This window comes from Hemiscyllium ocellatum, chromosome 1, assembly GCF_020745735.1.
Source record: "Hemiscyllium ocellatum isolate sHemOce1 chromosome 1, sHemOce1.pat.X.cur, whole genome shotgun sequence".
NCBI classification, from domain to species: Eukaryota; Metazoa; Chordata; class Chondrichthyes; order Orectolobiformes; family Hemiscylliidae; genus Hemiscyllium; species Hemiscyllium ocellatum.
This window is the reverse complement of record NC_083401.1, coordinates 94,431,861-94,451,626: the sequence shown is the minus strand read 5'-3', so window position 1 is coordinate 94,451,626 and position 19,766 is coordinate 94,431,861.

Below are 19,766 nucleotides of genomic sequence, written 5' to 3'. Positions count from 1 at the left end.
CTTAAATAGGGGTGCTACATTAACCATTTATCGGCTGTCTGGGATCCTTCTTGCCTCCAATGATTCCTGAAAGATCACCACCAATGCGTTTACAATCTCTTCAGTTATCTCATTCAGAACTCCCAGGTGTGTTCCCTTTCGTCCGGGTGATATATCCACCTTCAGACCTTTCAGCTTTCCCAGCACATTCTCACTAGTGATAGCCACAACACTCACCTTGGACCCTTGACTCACCTAAACTCAGCAGATAAGATCCCTCAGCCATCAGAGGAGACAGTTCTCAATCATTACTTCATTGCTACAGGTATTTTTACAAATAATTAGCAGATTTTTAAAAGTAAATCAATGCTTTTTAAGGTGTTGGCAGCATCTTTGTAGGACACAAACTAGCCACACTTCATTTTTGGCTCTTTTACCCATAGAGGAGAAAGTGAGGACTGCAGATGCTGGAGATCAGAGCTGAAAATGTGTTGCTGGAAAAGCGCAGCAGGTCAGCCAGCATCCAAGGAACAGGAGAATCGACGTTTCAGGCATAAGCCTGAAGAAGGGCTCATGCCCGAAACGTCGATTCTCCTGCTCCTTGGATGCTGCCTGACCTGCTGCGCTTTTCCAGCAACACATTTTTTCAGCTCTTTTACCCATAGTTGAACTTTATTCTCTCAAAAAAGTGATGATAATGGATTAAATAGATAATAATATTGACAAATATATTATGAAGTAATATTGTTGTACTTCTGCAAACCTGTCACTTACTGTTGATAAACTGCTGCTTGGCAAATCTCCAACTGCATAATGTAGGGCATAACTTGAAATGCTCGAGTCTTACGTAGAAGTGATTGTATCTTCAATAAAAAAATTTCAAAAATAAGTAAATACAGCTTACACATTAGGAGTAGATAATTTGGCCCCTTGACTCTGCTCCATCATTCAATAAGATCATGGCTAATTTCACTGTAACCTCAAATTGTGGTCCCCTAATAATTTTTCACTTCTTTGCTTATGACGAATCCATCTACCTCTGCCTTAAATTATTCAAAGACTCTGCTTTCACTACCTTTTGAGGAAGAGAGTTCCATTGACACACAATACTGAATGAGAAAAAAATTCTCCTCATCTTTATCCCTCAAATGGGTGACTGCTTATTTGTAAATAAAGACCCCTATTTAAAACATCCTTTCTACATCCACTCTGTCAAACTGCATCAGAGACTATGAGTTTCAATCAAGTTGCTTCTTTTCCTTCTAAAATTTAATGGGTATAAAGCCAACCTTTCTTCATTTAGTAGTCCATTTATTCCAGGTATTGACCTAGTGAACCTTCTCTGAACTGCTTCCAAAGCATTTATATCCTTCCTTAAATAAGCAGGCCAAAACTATATTGTTCCATATATATTCCAGAAGGTGAGGTACTGGAAGACTGGAGGTTGACTAACATGGTGCCACTATTTAAGAAAGGTGGTAAAAACAAGCCAGTGAACTATAGACCGGCGAGCCTAACATCGATGGTGGACAAGTTAGATTAGAGATTAGATTAGATTACTTACAGTGTGGAAACAGGCCCTTCGGCCCAACAAGTCCACACTGACCCGCCGAAGTGCAACCCACCCATACCCCTACATTTACCCCATACCTAACACTATGGGCAATTTAGCATGGCCAATTCACCTGACCCGCGCATCTTTGGACTGTGGGAGGAAACCGGAGCACCTGGAGGAAACCCACGCAGACACAGGGAGAACGTGCAAACTCCACACAGTCAGTCACCTGAGGTGGGTATTGAACCCGGGTCTCTGGCGCTGTGAGGCAGCAGTGCTAACCACTGGGCCACCGTACCACCCACTATTGAAGTTATTGGAGAGATTTCGGAGGGATAGGATTTACATGTATTTGGAAAGGCAAGATTGTTTAGAAATAGTCAGCATGGCTTTGTGCATGGGAAATCATATCTAATGAAATTGACTTAGTTTATTAAAGAAGTAACAAAGAGGATTGATGAGGGCAGAGAGGTGGACGTGATCTATATGGGCTTCAGTAAGGCTTTCAACAGGGTTCCTCATGGGAGACTGGTTAGCTAAGTTAGACCTCAAGCAGTATAGGGAAAGCTAGTTATTTGGATATAAAACTGGCTCAAAGGAAGAAGACAGGGGGTAGTGGTGGTGGAGGGTTGTTTTTCAGACTGGAGGCCTATGAACAGCAGTATGCCACAAGGATCGGTGCTATCTCCACTGCTTTTCATCATTTATATAAAAAATATGAATGTGAACATAGGAGGTATAGTTAGTAAGCTTGCAGATGACACCAAAATTGGAGGTGTAGTGGACAGCGAAGGAGGTTACCTCAGAATATGCCAGGATCATGTTCAAATGGGCCAATGGGCTGAGGAGTGGCAGATGGCATTTAATTTAGATAAATGTGAGGTGCTGCATTTTGAAAAACAACTCAGAACAGGACTTAAACACTTAATGGTAAGGTCCTGGGGAGTGTTGCTGAATAAAGAGACCTTGGAGTGCAAGGTCTTCTTGAAAGTGGAGTCGCCAGAAGATAATATAGTGAAGAAGTTGTTTGGTATGCTTTCCTTTATTGGTCAGAGTGTTGAGTATAGGAGTTGGGAGGTCATGTTGCAGCTATACAAGACATTGGTTAGGCCAGTTTTGGAGTATTGCGTGCAATCCTGGTCTCCATCTTATTGGAAGGATGTTATGAAATTTGAAAGGGTTCAGAAACAATTGTCAGGGTTGGAGGATTTGAGCTAAAGGAAGAAGCTGAAAACGTTGTGGCTATTTTCCCTGGATCATCGGAGGCTGAGGGGTGATCTTATAGAGGTTTATAAAATCATGCTAGGCATGGACAGGATAAATAAACAAGGTCATTTCCCTGGGGTGGGGGAGTCTAGAACTAGAGGGCATAGGTTTAGGGTGAGAGGGGAAAGATTTAAAAGGGACCTAAGGACATCTTTTTCACACAGAGGAGGTGCGTGTATGGAATGAACTGTCAGAGGAACTGTAGAGGCTAGTACAATTACAGCATTTAAAATGCATCTGGATGTTTTCATGAATACGAAAGATTTAGAGGGATATGGGCCAAGTGCTGGCAAATGGAACTAAATTCGGTTAGGAATCTGGTCAGTGTGGACAAGTGAGACTGATGGAACTGCTTCCATGCTGTACATTTCTATGACTCTTAAGTGTTCTCACTAGTACAACCTGAGAATAACTTTCCTATTTTGGTATTCTATTCCCTTCACAATAAACATTCTATTGATTTCCCTCATTACTTGCTGTGCTCTTTTGTGATTCATGTACTAGGACAGCCAGATCCTTCTGCTCCCCAGAGCTCTGCAATCTCTCAGCATTTGGAAAATACTTTTTATCTAACCTTCCTTGCTAAAATGGACAATTTCATAAATGTCCATATTATACTGTAATTAGATTTTTGCCCAGTCATTTATTCTATCCCAATGTAGCATTTTCACAACTTCATGTCATATCAATTTTTTTGTCATCAGTAACTTCAGCAACCATTTCTTCAATCCCCTCCCCCAACTTATTGATATAAGCTATAGAAAACTCAGGCCCATTTATGGACCCTAGTAGCACTCAATACACCAGAAAATAGCCATTTATGTTTCCTATTAGCTAGCCAATTTTCTGTTTTTGTCAATATGTTGTCCACCAGACAATGAGCCTTTTTTCCCTCAATAAACTTTGAGGTAGCTTTTTACCAATGCCTTTTGGAAATCTATGTAAAGTACACCCACAATTTCCCCTTTATTCATACCTGTTAATTCTTCAAAAAGCTCCAGTCAATTGGTTAAAAGTGATTTCCCTTTTACAAAACCATAATTACCTGATCTGGCTGATTACCTCAACTTTTCTCGAAGTGCCCTGCTGCAATGTTTTCAATGATAACTTTAAGAATTTTTATTATATTACATTAGATGCCCAGCTAACTGATTGTTAATGTCCTGCTTTTTGTCTCCCTTTTTGAATAAGGAATTAAATCTAATCTAATGGAACCTTCCTCGAATCTAGGGAATTTTGAAGAATTAAACCTAATGCATGCTGTGCTGCTTGATACTTTCCCCTGTTAACCTGTTAGTGCCTTTCCCTATTAATGTCCTGGCCAGTGATCCATCTGACCATAGACTTATGTCTTCCAGTTCCTCCACAGCATTTTCATTGAGGCTGTCCCTCCCATCCTCTGCATGGCTGCCCCGTGGAAAGCCCTATACTTAGTATCAGGTGCAATCTGCTTTCCACCTATGCCCATTAAATAATACCATTTTGGAGGATCAATACTTCTTTTAATGTAGCCACGTGTAGGCCCATTCACTCACTACTGAGTTTCCCAGCATCATTCTCAAGCTTCACTCCAACTTCCCTGGTTGGTCATCAGATACTGGTATGCACCCACCATTTTATGAATTATGGCCATCTATGAGGAAACCTAAGCTTCCCCCTAGCACAGTGATCCATTATCCTGCCTTCACACTCTCTCCCTATAAACCTCAATCTGCCCTCAGCCATCCTTGGCATTAAGTTTATTATTCTTGAATGTCCAATGGCTACATTGTCATACCAGGACTTCTGGAAATAACATTTTTACTTTGAGCCTGACTCTCCCCACAATCATTCTGCACCTATGGTCTCCTTACACTGAAATTCCTTGCATGGCCCACTATCACCTGCATTCAAATGAGACATCATAGACCCTCTCTTCTTCCCTCTCTCAGTCAGCAAGAAGTATTCTTAGCATATCATTGTCTCAACAAAGAAAAAAAGAACAAAGAACAATATAGCACAGGAACAGGCCCTTCAGTCCTTCAAGCCTCCATATCTAACCACAGTTTCTATCAATTTAGCTCGTTGTCAGAGTGTTGTTTTAATTGGTTAATTGTACTCACTAATAACTCCACCCAACATCCTCCTCCTTCAAGAAACCATATTTTTGGAGCTACAGTGTTTTTAGATGAGGTGAAAGCTATTTGAGTCACATTAGAAACTCACTCCATTACCACTCAAATGGTACCACCAACTCCCCCAAACAGCTTTCACCTATCCCATATAACCATTCCTCTCCCCTCCATTAACCTTCAATGCTCTCCATTAATATCACACTCCACATGCATTTTCTCCTCACTGAACCTACACCTGTTACCATCCCTGTACAAATCTTGACCTTGACCTCTTTTGTTAACCACATTACCTGTTCCCTACCATTCCATGACCACTCCCCATAACCAATGAAATTACTCAATTCCCTGGAACTCTCACCCGATTGGATCCCACTCTTCACCCCACTGTTGCTGTTCACACCACCATTCATCACCCTCAGCTCAAAACCAGGACCTCACCACTGACAGCACTGAACCTGCCCTTTAGGACTATCTCTATCTGACCATCACTGCCTGAAAGTCCTCCCCCAAACAACACCAACAACCAATGTTCATCACACCTGATGCTCAACCCTTTCTTCCACAAGATATCCTTGTCCCTGTCTTCCCTCACTGTCTCTGACAGCCTCTCTCCTTCCCTTTCTCTATGCCAAGAGCCAACAACTCTGTTCAATAGACTTTGCCTCATAGCCAGTTATTGAAAAACGGTTCTTAAATCAGAAAAAGCAATGACTATTCACCCTAACTCCTACAGGTAGATTACCATATCGGGTGAAATTGTCTTTCAGTAAGCATGAAAGACATGCTGATGCAATAATGTAGACATGTCTTCAATCCTCTAGTAACGGTATGATCATGGCTTTAGAAGTAGTGGTCTGAGAAACCTTGGTGAATATCTGCTCTGAAGCTTGTAGATAATACATACCACTATTACTATAGTAAACAGAGATTTTGTTTTGTTGATGTGGTGTCAATCAAGTGGGCTGCTTTGTCCTGAATGGTCTCTAGATTCTTGAATGTTGTTGGAACTGCACTCCTCCAGGTAACCTGGAAATAATCTATCACACTTCGGACTTTGGCTTGGACAGTCTTTAGGGAGTCAGGAGTTAAGTTACCCACTGCATGTCTTTAACAGGCTTTTGCATCCAAAGTGACAGCTAACCAGTTCAGTTCCTGGATCGTAATAGTGGGGAATTCAGTGATGGCAATGCTATTGACAGTCGAGGGATGATAGTTAGATTTTCTCTTAGTGACGGTCATTGCCTGGCACTTCAGTGGTGTGAATGTTAGTTGCGACTTGTTATCCCAAGCTTGGATATTATCCAGATCTTGCTGTCTTTGGACACAAACTGCATCAGAGCAGTCATGAATAGCACTGAACATTCAAGGTTTGTGCAAAGATTTGTAGCTCGGGTGCTCGTTGTTGTGGTTCTGTTCACCGAGCTGGAAGTTTTTGTTGCAAACTTTTCGTCCCCTGGCTAGGCGACATCATCAGTGCTCTGGAGCCTCCTGCAAAGCGCTTCTTTGATGTTTCTTCTGGTATTTATAGTGGTCTGTCCTTGCCGCTTCCGGGTGTCAGTTTCAGCTGTCCGCTGTAGTGGTTGGTATATTGGGTCCAGGTCGATGTGTTTGTTGATGGAGTTTGTGGATGAATGCTATGCCTCTAGGAATTCCCTGGCTGTTCTGTGTCTGGCTTGCCCTATGATAGTAGTGTTTTCCCAGTCGAATTTATGTTGCTTGTTGTCTGCGTGTGTGGCTACTAGGGATAGCTGGTCGTGTCGTTTCATGGCTAGTTGATGTTCATGTATGCGGATTGTTAGCTGTCTTCCTGTTTGTCCTATATAGTGTTTTGTGCAGTCCTTGCATGGTATTTTGTAAACTACATTAGTTTTGCTCATGTTGGGTATCGGCTCCTTTGTTCTAGTGAGTTGTTGTCTGAGCGTGGCTGTTGGTTTGTGTGCCGTTATGAGTCCTAAGGGTCGCAGTAGTCTGGCTGTCAGTTCTGAAACGCTCCTGATGTATGGTAGTGTGGCTAGTCCTTTTGGTTGTGGCATGTCCTCGTTCCGTGGTCTGTCTCTCAGGCATCTGTTGATAAAGTTGCGTGGGTATCCGTGCTGCATCAGGACACTATTCGAAAGAGCCACAACACACTGCAGTACACCAAAACTGCAGAAAGAGGAAGAGGAACACCTATACAAGGTATTCGCCAAAAACGGATACCCGCGCAACTTTATCAACAGATGCCTAAGAGACAGACCACAGAACGAGGACATGCCACAACCAAAAGGACTAGCCACACTACCATACATCAGGAGTGTTTCAGAACTGACAGCCAGACTACTGCGACCCTTAGGACTCATAACGGCACACAAACCAACAGCCACGCTCAGACAACAACTCACTAGAACAAAGGAGCCGATACCCAACATGAGCAAAACTAACGTAGTTTACAAAATACCATGCAAGGACTGCACAAAACACTATATAGGACAAACAGGAAGACAGCTAACAATCCGCATACATGAACATCAACTAGCCACGAAACGACACGACCAGCTATCCCTAGTAGCCACACACACAGACAACAAGCAACATGAATTCGACTGGGAAAACATTACTATCATAGGGCAAGCCAGACAGAGAACAGCCAGGGAATTCCTAGAGGCATAGCATTCATCCACAAACTCCATCAACAAACACATCGACCTGGACCCAATATACCAACCACTACAGCGGACAGCTGAAACTGACACCCGGAAGCGGCAAGGACAGACCACTATAAATACCGGAAGAAACATCAAAGAAGCGCTTTGCAGGAGGCTCCAGAGCACTGATGATGTCGCCTAGCCAGGGGACGAAAAGTTTGCAACAAAAACTTCCAGCTCGGCGAACAGAACCACAATAGCACTGAACATTTTGCAATCATCATACCTATCTTTCAAAGCTGCAGAGACATTCCCACTTCTGAACGTATGATGAATGGAAGGTCAATAATAAAGATGGTTAGGCCAAGGACACTAGCCTGATGAATTCCTGCAGAGATAAGCTAAGGTGACTGACCTCCAGCTACTACAACCATCTTCCTTTGTATGACACCTGCCAACAGAAACCAGCAGCTTTTGCCCAATTCCATTGCTAGGGCTCGTTGATGCCATGTTTGGTCAAATATAGCTTTGGTGTCAAAGGCAGTTGGTCTCACTTCTCCTCTGGAATTCAGCTCTTTTGTTCATATTTGATCAAAGGCTGTAACAGAGTCAGGAGATGAGTGGCTATGGCGGAACCCAAACTGAGCACCAATGAGCAGGTCATTGTCAAACAAATGTTGCATGAAGGTCCCTTCCATCATTTTTTAAATGATCGACAAAGGTAGACTATTGGAGCAGTAATTGGCCAGTTAGACTTGTCCTGGTTTTGGTGCACAGGACACACCCAGGCAGTTTTCCATATTGTCAGCTTGAATCCAGTGTTGCAAGTGTTCTGGAGTATAGTTTGGCTGGGGGTGTGGCATATTCTGGAGTAAACATTTTGTCATATGGTGCTGATTGAATTGGCTGAAGGCTGGTATCTCTGATGCTTGGGACTACTGGAGGAGGCCAAGTTGGATCATCAATTCAGTCTTTCTGGCTAAAGATTGCTGGGAATCCTTTAACTTTATATTTCACACTGATAAGCTGGGGATATTTGTATGGTCTCCTCCAGTGAATTGTTTCATTGTCTATGACCATTCATGACTAGATGTACAATACTTGAACATCTGCAGAAGGTCTCCTTGCCCATGTGGAGGATATAATCAGGCCATGAGTTAATAGATTACATTGGACTATCATTCTTGAGTTGGTAGATCTCTGTAAATTCTATCCTATGTAGCATAGTGATGATGCCACACAACCTGATGAAGGTATCATCAATATGCAATAGACTTCTGAGCCCATGAGGACAATGCAGTGTCACTCATAATGATATGGTCACCGACAGATGCATCTCCAGCAGACAGTTTGATGGGGATGACGTTAAGTAAGACAATAAGACCATAAGAAATAGGAGCAGAATTAGGCCATTCAGTCCACTTCCAATTACTCCTGACGTCAGGCTAACTGATGTGTAGTTTCCTGTCTTCTGCTTTCCTCTCTTCTTGGACCTTCCCTGACTCCAGTGCTTCTTGAGAGATCACCACTAATTCTTCCACAATCTCCTCAGTTATCTCATTCAGAACTCTGGGGCATAGTCCATCTTGGAAAAAGTGAGGACAGCAGATGCTGGAACTCAGAGTCCAAAAGTGTTTGGCTGGACAGGCAGCATTCGATGAGCAGGAGAGTCAACGTTTCAAGCATAAGCTCTTCAACAGGAATGAGAGGGAGGCCCAAGGGGATTGAGAGATAAATGGGAGAGGGGTGAGGCTGGGTAGAAGGTAGCTGAGAATGTGATGGGTAGATGAAGATGGGGATGATTGTGATAAGTCAGAGAGGTGAGTGGTGCAGATAGGTGGGAAGGAAGATGGATAGGTAGGACAGTTCAAGAGGAAGGTGCTAAGCTGGAAGATTGGATCTGGGATAAGGTGGGGAGAGGGGAAGTGAAGAAACTGGTGAAATCCACATTGGTCCTGTGTGGTTGGAGGGACCCAATGTGGAAAGTGAGGTGTTCTTCTCCAGGCTTCAGGTAGCTAGATTTTGGCAGTGGAGGAGGCCCAGGACTTGCATGGCCTTGATGGAGCGAGAGGGGAAGTTAACATATTTGGCCACAGGATTGTTTAGTGTTTGTCCGAGAGATGTTCTCTGAAATTTTCCGCAAGCTGGCATCCTGTCTCCCCAATGTAGAGGAGACCACATTGAGTTGAAAATGCGTTGCTGGTTAAAGCACAGCAGGTCAGGCAGCATCCAAGGAATAGGAAATTCGACGTTTCGGGCATAAGCCCTTCATCAGGAATCATTCCTGATGAAGGGCCTATGCCCGAAACGTCGAATTTCCTATTCCTTGGATGCTGCCTGACCTGCTTTGCTTTAACCAGCAACGCATTTTCAACTGTGATCTCCAGCATCTGCAGACCTTATTTTTTACCCGGAGACCACATTGAGAGCAACGTACAAAGTAGATGACATGTATGGAAGTACAGGTAAATCTCTGTCAGATGTGGAAGGATCCTCTGGGGCCTTGGACGGAACTGAGGGGGGAGATGTGCGTGCAGGTTTTGTATTTCTTGCAGTGGCAAGGGAAGGTGCCAGGAGTGAAGGGTGGGTTGTGGGGGCACAGACGTAGCAAGGGAGTCACTGAGGGAATGGTGTCTATGGAACACAGATTGAGGTGGGGAGGGAAATATATCTATGGTGGTGCGTTCTGTTTGTATGTGGCAGAAACGGCAGATGATGTGATGTATACGGAGGTTGGTGGGGTGGAAGGTTACTACTTACAAACATGGCCTACAGAATACTGTAATGACGAACATTAACTTTAAACAAGCATCCAAAATGCTAATCTAGCACCATCAACTTAGTTTGAAAAACACAGAAAAGAATATAAATTGTGACTAAAAGATGTGACTAAAAATGACCTCAATTTACCAGACATGTCCTAGAGTTATGGACAGGTGCAGTGTGCTTTAGCCACAGAGGTTTTCCATTTCCTGTATTTAAGAATAATTAACTAAGAAATTAGGAAACAGGTGGAATTCATTTTCTCCATGCTTCGTGTACTTCACTTCAAATTGTACTTATTTCCCACAGCTTGAAACTTACTTCTGCATCCCCTTTCCAAATCTGGTTACTGTCATCAGCAATTGCAAGTTTTGATTTAAGCTTCATTTTCCCCTGTTTACACTAGACCTGAATATTACTGGTCACCAGTACTAGAGCACTGATTTATGTCTGCTACAACTCCATGGAAACTCTCATCTCCTCGAGAGCAGTTGTGATTTGAACCATCTATCACTAAAATATCAGCAGCAGTTTGAAGTGACAAGGGGCCAGATGAATTTAGCAAATTTTCATTTTTTGCAATGTACCTTTTTAAATGCAATTGAAGAACCTTTACATAATCAATGTCCACTGATCAGATAGCTGTTACTCTAGCATAGGTGGGAATTGCACGTAGGGGCCTGTGAAATCTGCACAATAATAGACTCCAAAGGAATTTCCTAGGAAGTTGAAGCTTCCACTGGATAATTTCCCCAATGTTTGGGTTCATCCAAAATTTCCATTAAAATCAGAGAATTCAGAGGGTTTCACTGAAGTGAATAATTATTCCTTGACTTGATCTATTATGGTCATGTGTACCAAGGTACTGTGAAATGTGTTGTCTTATGTGCTTTACAGGCAGATCGTGCTATGCAAGTGCATTAGAGTGACGGAACAGAGTGCAGGATATAGTGTTACAGCTGCTAAGAAGTTGCAGAGAAAGATCAATATTAACATAGATGGATAAATTCCCAGTCTAACTCCCAGTTAATTATTCAACAGACCCGACAATCTACCTCATTCAAAACAAAAAACCCTTCCCCTGATCCCTTACACCCCAAGACCTTGACCTGACACCTCGTTTCACTCCAGCAGCCCACAGTCCTCATGACTAGATCCTAACATTCCTGTCTCAATTAACTTTTGCACCTCTGAAATTTATGGATGTGAAATAACTCTACAGAGGCCAATATCCTGTCACCAAATCACCTTTATTTACACATGAAAAGTCCATGAGACTGATCCAACTCCCTCAGAGCCAGCACTCAGAGTTAACAGAACCTCTGACATTCCTGCTTATATCTGTCAGTCAGGGCTCCCTGATTAGACTAGGTTAACCACCCCAATCAGGAAGCTCATATTCTATGGACCTAGCTAACCTCTTTACAATCACTACAGTTTGCACAGAAATTTACTGTGTACACTTCTGATCACCCTGCAATAGGAAGGATATTAAATTGGAGAGGGTTCAGAAAAGACTCCGGGACTGGAAGGTTTGAGCTATAGGGAGAGGTTGAATATTGGGAGTTTTTCACTGGAGTGTGGGAGGTTGAGTGGTTTACCTTATTGAGGTTTATAAAATCATGAGGGGCATAAATAAGGTTGAAGAGCAAAGGTTTATTAGCTAGAGTAGGGGAGTTCAAAATCAGTGTGCTTTTTTTCTAAGGTGAGAGGAGAAAGATTTAAAAGGGACTTAAGGGTGTGTTTTTTCACACACGGGGCAGTCCAAATATGGAATGATCTGCCAGAGGAAGTGGTAGCTTTAGGTGCAGTTCCAATATTTCAAGATATTTAGACAGGTATATCAATTGGAAAGGTTTCGAAGGATATGAGCCAAAAGCAGGTGATTGGGACTAGTTTCGCTTGGGAAACTTGGTCAGCTTGGATGAGTTGGACTGAAGGGTCAGTTTCCATGCAATATGACTATGTCTCTATAATTTGCTAAGTATTACAAATCATTCACACTCATCTCAATTTCAACTTTGAATTAGGCCTTCCAATAAGTTCATAGCATTAGTATTCACAGTTTTAGTAAGAACTCTGTTAATGTTATGTCATAACGTTACCATTGCAGTATCCTCTGTACTTCGTTGATGAGGAAGAACAGAAAACAGGCATTTTAACTTTGCTGAATCTCGTTCCTGCAATAAAGTGAAAGGTGATCATGTCCATCAGCTCAGGTTAAAGGCTTGAAAAGGCACATTTGTAACATTGAAACAGAAAACAAAGCTACATCAAACAAGGACACTTACAATAAATAATTTCCCTGGAATCAGCATTAGAAATGGATCAAAATCTATGCTTCTAACTAACAGAGCCTACATGAATTGTTGAGACAAATCCTTGTTTTTGTTCCTGTACACATGCAAACTCCTCTGCAAATGAACACATTTTGGAAACTATCCGTCTAACTTGATTTTCTTCCTATTAACAATTACTTTGTTTTTTTTTTAAACATTTGTCACTGGAAGAAAGTCTACTTCAGCCCATCTTTGTCCAGGACCATGGACTGGCAACATTGCAAATGTCTGAATCTCTGAGCTTTCAGTTGTGGGAAGGGGATCAAATTACTTTATTTCTAGGACGGTTTTGTGTACAAGGCTACAAATTGGTGAAATTGGGCCTCACACTTGGAGGGTAAAGCCAGGAACTTTGATGGGTGTTAGATTGGTAATACCAGAGAACTAAAGTGAATACAGAAAGTTCAGAATAAAAGTGAAAAGGAAAATGAAACAGGCAAAGAGAGTTTCTGAGAAGAGGCAGCAGTTAACATGAACTAGGGATGAAAATAGGATAAACACAAGGAAGCTTAAGTATTAAATGTGTACTTTACATCAGGTTTTGCCAAGGAAAAGACTACTGTCAAAGTGAGTGCAAAGAGGAATTAATCAAGATTCTGGCTGGGTTAACAATTGATAAAGAGGAAGCATTAGAAAGAGTTGCTGTTCTTAAAAATTATAAGTCTTCTGGTTCAGATGGAATGCATGTAACAGTATGAGGAAAGTAAGGTGAAAATTGAGAAGGCACTGCCCATAATGTTCCAATCCTCTATGGTTGCCAGAGAGGAGAATTATAAATGACATGTTGATTAAAAACAATGCAAAAATAAACTACATAGCTACAAGTCAGTCAGTTTAACTTCAATAATGGGAATGATTTTAGAAATGGTAGCACAAGAGAAAATTCAGTCACTTGTAAATTAGTGGATTGTTGAATGAAAGACAGGAAATAGAATGTACTTGATAATGGTTGTTTTTCAAACTGGTGAATGGTATACAATGGATTCCCTCGTGGTTGACAGAAGTATTCAAGAGCATGAAGAGGCTAGACAGAATGGGTAGATAAAAACTACTTATATCGGAAGAATGGTGACAAGCTAGAGGACAGCAATTTAAGCTAATTGCCCAAAGATTCAATGGCAATGTGAAGAATACATTTTTTTTTCATATGGGCAGTGGTTGGAGTGCATTGACTAATGGTGCATTGCATTATGACAATATCAGGAGCAGTGAACACTGCACAGCTCTTATGGAAACAAAGATGTTGTGTGGCACAATCTCCATCCTAAAGGAAACAGATCTCAAACAGATGTAGCAACACAAAACTAGACATCCATGAGGCACTGTGAAGCATCAGCAGCAGAATTGTATTTGACAACAATTAGTAACATAATCTGACATATTACTCTGAAATTACTAACAGGCCAGGCAATCAAATCTAGTTCCAATGAAAAGTACAGGAGGCACACCAGAAGCACGACCAACCATGTCCAAAAATGAGGTCCCAGTTTGGTGAAGTCATAACAGAGCAATATGTGAATGCCAAGCAGGAGAAACAGCATGCATTACATGGAACTGGCTGGCACAGTAGTTAACATTGTCGCCTCTCAATGCCAGGAACCCGGGTTCAGTTCCAGCCTTAACACATTAGCATATTAATTAAAATGAATTTCTCCAAGCCATTACAGTACTGAAGACAGTAAGGGAGCTTTACATTTGGATAAGCACAAACTCCAATGCTGGAGTCCAAGAAATGTGATAACTGGTAAAAAGACAGGAGTTCAGCGCAAAGAAACAGGAGATGAACCAGTTCTTTTTAAAGGAAACACAAAATAAAAATCTAAAAACACGCCAGCAGCAGCGTTAAAATAGTAAAGCATGGTGGCAATAAGGGAGACTTCAAATCCTTGATCTGAAGTCAGGTTATAGTCCATGAGGCACAAGAGGGAAGACTCCAAAACTCAGAACAAAGCTTCAGAAGACTTGAACAACAAAGTAACCCAGCAGAAAACTCTGAAGAACAAACAGTTTCAATTGGACTGCATGATTGATGCATGCTAAGAAACAAAGGAACAAAATCATACCAGTGTATTTCTGTTCACAGTTGAGCCTATTGTCAATAATGTCCTCAAGAGGCAGAGTGTAGGAATACTATTGACTTTGAAGCTTTAATTTTGTGATTCATGCTTTAGTACAAAGGAAAAGCTAGTGTTAGTGATGTTTAATTAATGGTCCCATTGTCTATAAGTATCAATTGTAGTGCTTTTAACAGATTTCTACAGATTAATAGGTGCTGCAAATATAGATGATTAAAAGAATACTTATTTAGGGATTGCACCACTGTAGGTGAAATAACTCCACAGACGCTGGTATCCTGTCATCAAGTCATTCTTTATTTACACATGGAGAGTCCTTGGCACTGATCCAGCTCCCTCAGAGTCAGCTCTCAGAGTGAACAAGATGTCTGACATTCCTGTTCTTATCTGTCAGCCAGATCTCCTTGGTTGGAAGAAGTTAATAGCTCCGATCAGGGAACTCATATTATATGAGGTCCACGTGGCTGATCTTCTTACAGTTATTACAGTAGGCACTGGGGAGAAAAACCATCCAATCTTCTTCAGTCAAAAAGGGACCTAACATTGGGGCAAGTATTTCAAATGTGACTCAGGCCCAAGAATTGGTCCATTCTTGAACAAAACAGTAGGCCCTGAGATGGTATCATCACTCTTCCCCAAACTAAGTAAAATGCCAAAATAACTGAAAATGACACCATCACTCTCAGTCAAATGGAAAAGCAGAGAGGGCTGTCAAAACTGTAAAGTTGCTAATGTCCACGAGTGCCAACTGGGAATTTATATTACTATGCTGCAGTCCAACACAATTAATCAATCGATATTTACTGGCAAAATTATCCAAGGGAAGATAAAAACAGAAATAGCAATCTCAAGCTGAATATAAAATCTCAGGACGATGAGGGATAAAGGAAACATACTTGTATTATCAGATACCATTGAGAGGGCTACAGCAATTCCAAGAATAATAGAAAATTATTGTCCTCATGTGAAAATCAATTAAACCAAATCTGGATGAATAGTCAGTGTTTGAAATTATCTCGACCTGTGACTTTTGAGGAGTGAAGGGGTGAGATGATGTTAATAATGATAATGTAAATAATTAAAAACAATTTACTGGAATTATGTAAACAGATAAGAGAGAAACTTGAAGAGATGTAGAAGGAAAATGAATAGGCATTAAATCTATTCAGGGTCCCAGCATCTGCTGCACTCTAGGGTGGTGAATTCCACAAATACTTGATCCTTTGAGAGAAGTAATTCCTGCTCACCTCTGTCTTAAATCTGCCATGCTCAGCCTAAAACTACCAAGGGAAATATCTGCTTAACATCTACTTTGCCAATCCCTTATATACCTCAATTAGATCTCTTCTCACCCTTCTGAACATGAAAGAGTATAGGCCTGAACTGTTCGATCTCTCCTCATTAAAACAAGCCTTTCATCTCTAGAGTTAGTCTAATGAACCTTCCCTGAACCATCTCCAATGCAATTATATCTTTCCTCAGGTTAGGAATGCAAAACTGAATGCAGTACTGCAGATGTCATTTTACCAATGCAGTTCTGAAGACAGTGAGAATGCCTAATTCGAGGATAAGGATGAACTCAGAATGCTGGAGAGTCAGAAAAGTGGCATTCTAGGTCAAGGAAAGCAGCCTCAGTAGAGTGCATGTGTAAACACCAATGTCTATTTAGAGAAAAGATGACCCAGTGTGTTCTTAAAGCATCCAGAAAATACAATTCATCTAAATGCATGTGAGCAGTGGTGTTAGCATATTAAAGCAATACCTTCATGGAATAAATGGGACCTGGTTAAGATTTATAGGTCATAATTTTCCCTTTTTGCTTAAAATATGGGAGCACACATGTTAGGTGAGACTAACATATCATCCCCATTGCCCACACCAATCAGTTAATTAAGAGATAAAAAGTGAGCTGTTGGAAAAGCATATCGGAACAGGCAGCATCTAAGCAGCAGGAGAATCAACATTTCAAGTATACGCCCTTTATCAGGAATGTTGAGGGGTGGGGGTTAAATGGGGCAGAGAGATAAATAGGAGGATAGGCGTTGAGCTGGGGGTAAGGTAACTGCAAAGGTAATAGGTAGATGCAGGTCGGAAGGGAGGGTGGAGCGGATAGGTGGAGAGAAAGATGAGCAGGTGGGACAGCTCAGGATAGTGGTGCCGAGTTGGAGGGTTGGATCTGGATTAAGGTGGGGTGAGGGAAGATGAGGAAACTGGTAAAATCAATGTTGATGCCCTGTGGTTGGAGGGTCACAACGCTGAAGATGAGGCATTCTTCCTCCAGGCTTCATGTGGCTTGGATTTGGTGGAGGAGGAAGCCTAGGACTCGCATGCCCTTGGCAGAGTGGGAAGGGGAGTTAAAATGTTCAGCCAAAGGGCAGTGGGGCTGTTTGGTGTGATTACTCCAGAGGTGTTCCTTGAAACATTCTGCAAGTAGGCCATTGGGGCCTTGGATGGAGGTGAGGAGGGAGGTGTGGGTGCAGGTTTTACACCTCTCACGGTAGCAAGAGAAGGTGCTTTAGAAAGAGTGGAGGGTGGGTTGGTGGATGGCGTGGACCTAACGAGGGAATGGTTTCTGCAGAATTCCAATAGAAGTGGGGAAGGAAATATATCTGGCAATGGGGTCTGATTGTAGGTGGCAGAAATGGCAGACAATAATGTGCTGTGTCTGGAGATTAGTAGGGTAGAAGGTGAGGACAGGGGGTGGGGGTGGGGGAGGTGGTTTGGGGGTGTGTGGGTGTTCTATCCTTGTTGGGTGAGTTTCAAGGGCAGAGGTGCAGGAAATGGAAGAAATGCACTGGAGGGCACTGTTGATCACGTGGGAAGGGAAAATAAACTATAAGTAAGTCTCTCAACCTATAAGGTTCTTGTGTCACAGTGATAGTGTCCATACTTCTGGGCCAGAGGTTCAGGTTCAAGTCCCACATGCCCCAGATATGTATCTGTTTGAACAGATTGATTTAAAGTATCAATATTCTCAACCGATGTCAAACCTTGAGACTGGCATCCAAGGTCACCAGAAGCTGCTCGCCAATTAAGGCATGAAGACAGCAACTTCTGGGTCCTAAGAAAATGCCTGCCAAAGTCTACTCCTCAAGGGGTCCAACAGCTAGAAGTTTCAAACTCCTGCCAACAGCTGGGTGTTTCAGGGAGATGTTTTAGAGGCAAGAGCAGCAGTTGGCTTTTAGAGATTATCCCCCGACCCCAACTGTTCCACCACTTCCTCTCAGTTCAGCAAACAGGTTGCTCTAGTTTCATAGTTGCCAGGTAGCAACCTTTCCTGCTCATCAGAGAGACAGGTAATTAGAGAGGTGATAAGTTGACGCCTCTAATGGCTGGTAATTAACCACTTAAGGACCTTAGTTGGTGGCAGATCGAGATGAGTGCCCAGAATTTAATCAATGATGTGGTAAGAAGGGGTTGAGAGTCTCACTGAGGCCAGCTCCCTCTGATTATTCCCCCTGAAATTGCTCCCTTCATCTTCAAGTAATGACACAACCTGATTTTGTCATTTTGTCTCCCTGTCATTAGATTTGATACATGAGAGACAACGTTTCAAGCTGTGTAGAAAATACACAGTCCACTTGCCACTAATAATATACAAACAATTTTAATTTGCCAGTCTTCATTTTTGTTCTTTTTTTCCCTGGTGGAGGATCTTGCTGGCAAGGATAACAATTCCCTTCCTTTGCTAGTACCGGTGCAGCAGTTTTAATGCAACTGAATGACTTTCTAGGTTAAGGAAAAGTCAATCATATTGGTGTGAGATTGGAGTCATACATTGTTCAAACTGAGTAAGAATGCAGCTTTTCCCTAAGCTTAGTAGTGAACAGGATCGGATTTTATGATAACTTGCCTGGATAGATGCATCGCTAATAACATTCAAGAAGCTTGATACCATCCAAGACAAAGCAAATTGCTTGATTGACACCACACCCACAAACATCTACTCCCTCCACCACTGACATTTAGTAACAGCAGTGCGTAATATCAACAAGATGCATTGCAGAAATTCCCCAAAGATTCTTAGACAGCACCTTCCAAACCAAGATCATTTCCATCTAGAAGGACAAGGGCAGCAGATACATGGGAGCACCCTCCAAGACATTCATCATCCTGATTTAGAAATATATCATTGTTCCTTTCCTGTACCTCCATCAAAATCCTGGAATTGCCTCCCTAACAGCATTGTGAGTCAGCCTACAGCACATGGACTGCAGCAGTTCAAGAAGGCAGCTCACTACCACCTTCTCGAAGGGGAAAGGTGATAGATGCTGGTCAGCCAGTGACGCCAATATCCCACAAATGAATCTTTAAAAAGCAAACAGCTTTTCATATCTTTTACAACTCGCCTGGTCAGCGTTGTCCACAACTCATGGGTGAATAAAAGTAAACTGAATTTAAACCCTCAGAAAGCTATAATATGATTTAAGTTCATGCTGTCTGGAATTTCAGTCCCATGAGATTTTGAGTATATGTCTGAGACAGCAAAGGAGAAAGTTGTTCGACATAATGATCTCACTAGCCTATGTTGTCCAGTTTTCACCACAGAAGAGAGCTGCACTGAGGACACAGGATTGCTAGATTCACAGTTTGTTGTCTCCATCAAGTTGCTGTATCTCAAAACACTTACTCAGGATGAACTAACAACTGCAGATTTTATGATGCATTGGTTTATTTTGATTTGGAGATGCCGGTGTTGGACTGGAGTGTACAAAGTTAAAAATCACACAACATCCGGCAAGCTGCCCGGCTTTCAGGACAACTCCATACAACCCTGTCACAGTAGGCGCTTCAAGACAGGTCAGAGTGTGGACATGGACACCACCATTACACGTGGGGACACCTCCTACCATGTACGTGGTGACTCAGCCAATATTGTCTATCTTATACGTTGCAGGCAAGGATGCCCTGAGGCATGGTACATTGGGGAAACCGAGCAAAGGCTATGGCAATAGATAATGAGCACCGCACAACAATCAACAGACAGGAATGTTCCCTCCCAGTTGGTTAAAAATCACTCAACACCAGGTTATAGTCCAACAAGTTTAATT